Below are 3,872 nucleotides of genomic sequence, written 5' to 3'. Positions count from 1 at the left end.
CGTCTTCCTCTCGTTTCTTCCCGTTAAAGTCGATCAAACTCAAAGAAACTTTGAGGTGAGGCCAGATCCAGGGAACAAAAGCATTCTGGAGTCATAATAAGGGCAAAATCACAGCTGTTTGTGTTCAGCTTATCTGCCTTAGAAAGAGAATTAACCTTTTGTTCCTGTTGATAAGTGAAAAATGTAGTTTGTAGACCAAACCAAGGGGCCACGTTTGATCAAATCTGAATTTTAAGACACTGATCTCAAAACTGCGGGAGCTTTAGCTTGTGAGCTTGAGCTGCAGCAATGGACATATCTACTGTGACATCTCCCACTGGTTTTGTACTCTACAATTTTGAAGTGTCAAGGTTTTATTTTTATCTTTGTTTATGCTACAGATACACTAGGGACAAGAGTGGTTGGAGACCACAACACAACCAATAATTATTGCATCCATGTACAATGAACTCACAATCTGCTGCATTCAAAATGGTTCCTTTGAAATGTCATTGAGACTGAAACATGCCTGCTAGCAGTTTGCAATTGAATCGGTACAGGCTGACAATTACATGCAGTCTGTTTGTGATTTTATAGCAATTAACTGTGATAAATCACAGGCTCTATACTCAGAAATTCACATTAAACAGAAATTCCTCCACAAATAGTGACATAGGTGCTACAGGATGGCAATTTATTTGCAGCTGTTTATATTCTTCACCCTCATTGGCAGTCGTTTCAATTGCTCACCTCAAATTTCAGAAAAGTTTGACCCGCCCAGTTTGCTTTGCCAGTTATTTCCCTTGTCGTTGCTGAATGTCACTGAGTTTTCATGGTCACTGCTTACTGCTTCGAGTGTACGACTCCTTAAAGTTTGGCATTTTAACATTGGGGTGTAAGGGGAGTGACTCACTTTTGGAGGCAGCCTGTAGTGGCTGTAGTGTTTGGCACTTCTTTGTTGGCTTACTTTTTCTAAATTGTCTCCAAAACAAGCAGGTAACTGTTTCCCACATACATCACAGTGATAGTGCCGGATTCAGAACCCATCTACAGGCAAACAAGACATGAAGCCAGAATGGATTTCCTTGAATTGCCACTTAATCCTTGATCCAACATCAAGTAAACCTGCATAGACAAACATGTTAAAATGCCAAATTTTGCAGCTTAAAATACATGTTTTTAGCCTGGGACAAAAACCTGTTCTCTAAAGCTAATTTACCCCTTCATATCAATAAGGCCAGGGTAGGAAAAAGTATAAACCACCAATTTAAACTTAAGGCTTAAAGAAGAGATGTGACTGACTGGCTAGTGAATGCCGGCTGTAGCTGAGAAGTGACCACCAGGACTCACCTCCTTCAATCAAGTAACTAAAGTGAACCTCCACATGATGTTTGTGGTGTTTTTGTGGGATTGTCTTAGTGCTACTTACAAACCACCTGTGAAATCTGTGATCCAGTTTTGGTCCAGTTTGTTATTAGTCTGATGATGGTCGCTTAAGAAATTAACACAGCAGCAGCCGAAATGGTACCAACGAGGCTTCAATGAGGTTTCACAAATGACTGATGTGGCAGCGATTGTGCCCAACCACTCTGGGACCAACATGGAACCACAAAAGAAGGTTTCAGATAGTTTTACCTTCATTTAATTATTAGATTTATGACCCTACCCATAAAAACTTTTAACAACCGTCCTTTGAAATGACACACTTTTGCACTGGCATCTTTCCAAATGAAAAAAGAAAAATTTGAAGCTCTCTCATTTACCTCATTATCTAGCAATAACCAACCACAGCACTGTGCAATTCCCTGTCGGCTTTTCATTGAGGCAGATGTTTAAATTACCGGGGGCGCTACTTGGTCGCCAAGTTGAAGAAGGGATTCCCTCTTTTTTTTTCCCTCTGCTAATGATGAACATCTGTTTACTGTTCCCATACCTTTATCAGCTCTGGGGATAACAAGCCAGCTGCTGTAGATGTCTTTTAACTGTAACTGGACCAAGGTGTAGATGAAAGTGTGCATATAATAAACTTGCATGGGTTTTTTTGTTTGTTTTTTTAAAAACAATTATGCATATCCACATGGGGAAACATTTTTTGTCCATCAGTTATTTTTAACGCAGCCTCTCAGACAAACAGGGGAACATCAGTGCCCGACTCTCATCTGCCAGCATGTGAGAGGACTTTTCTCTCCCCGGCAGCATAAGCTCCCACTCTCACTGTACACGTGAGCGCTGACGTTGTGTTTATCTGATGTCAGGCAGATCAGACCCAGAGCTCGGCGCGCAGCAGCTGATCTGTGCGCCAACCAGCTGATAACTGCCACCGGCACAATCGCATTGCATTACGCAACTCTGCGTGTGTGTGTGTGTGTGTGTGTGTGTGTGCAGCGCTCATTATCATGATGTTCATATACTGCGGACAGCTGTTTAAGAAACGTTTCAACTGTGTGATGCGCAGTCACATCAGTGCTTGTGAATTTAAGTTCTTTAAAATATGAAATAAGTTTGAAAGGATGGTTTTTCTTAAAGCAGCGCCTGTTGTTGCATTATAAGGAAGCGCTCTCTGGAATATTCACTTTTAATTGAATAGTGCTGTGTTTTGTATATATTCCTTTTCTTTGTTCTTTTTAAACGTACTTTAAGAAGTTTGGTGTGCATGTGTCACTTTTTGACTAATAAATCATGAAGATGACCTTGAAGGTCTTGGTGGACAAAAGCCCGCTTGCAGTCCCACTTACACACAACTTTACTTAAGTTTGATTCTTCTGATTTCAGTGTTTCAAGAAAGAAGAAAATGAAGATGAGGGAAAGAGCTGCTGAAGTTAGGTTAGGCTAGCAGAGAGGTGACGATCAGTGAGCAGCAGTATGGCTTCATGCAGAGAAAAAGAACTACTGATGTGATGTTTGATTTGAGAGTGTTGATGCAGAAGTATCGAAGAGTTCTGCCGTGTCTTTGTGGATCTAGAGGAAACAGATGATAACATCCCGAGAGAGGAACTATGGTATTGCATGGGGAGGTCAGGAGTGGCGGAGAAGTGTGTGAGGGTGGTGCAGGACAAATGTGAGGACAGAGAGACAATGATGAGTTGCACGGCAGGAGTGACAGATGGGTTCAAGTTGGGAGCAAGAATACAACAAGGATTGACTCTGAGTCCCTTCTTCTTTGATGGACAGGTTGAGTTTAAATACCTGGGGTCAGCTACCCAAAGTAACAGACAGGTGAAGAAGAGAGTGCGGGCGGGTTGTAGTGGGTGGAGATGAGTGTCAGGGATGATTTGTGAAAGAAGGAGAGCAGTAAGGGAACATATTAAAGATGGTAGTGAGAGCTGTTGTGCTGTTTGGTTTGAAGACGGTGACACTGACAGAAAGAGACGAGGTGTTGCTGGACGTGGCCGAGCTAAAGACGCTCAGATTTTCTTTGGGAGAGATCCGAATGGACGAGATTAAAATGAGCGCATCAGAGGGAAAGCTCAGGTTGAGCAATTTGGAGGCAAAGCTAGAGAGGCAAGGTGAGGAGGGACAGTGGATACTGGACCAAGGATGCTTATTATGGAGCTGCCAGGCAAGAGGAAAAGAGGAAGGTCACAGAGGAGGTTTGTGGATGTAGTTAAGGAGGACATGCAGAGAGTTGGTGTGACTGAGGAGGATGCTAGGGATGGGGTAAAATGAAGGAAGAGGGAGGGAGAAGTTTAGGAGGATGAATGTAGGGTAGGGGTAGTTTGTCTGCCTAGCCTGTAATCAATTTGTAAACACGACTGTAAGAAAAGAAAAAAAAATGCCTATGACATTCAGGACTTCAGTATTTTTATTAACCTATCTAAAAAATTAATTATAAGATTTGATTATAGAAGATATGAACTTCTCGGTAGGTCTCCATCGATGTCTTGAGCAGTTTG

This window comes from Astatotilapia calliptera, chromosome 20 (genome assembly GCF_900246225.1).
Source record: "Astatotilapia calliptera chromosome 20, fAstCal1.2, whole genome shotgun sequence".
Classification (NCBI taxonomy): domain Eukaryota; kingdom Metazoa; phylum Chordata; class Actinopteri; order Cichliformes; family Cichlidae; genus Astatotilapia; species Astatotilapia calliptera.
The sequence above is the reverse complement of the archived record's forward strand: the minus strand, read 5'-3'. Positions refer to the sequence as shown.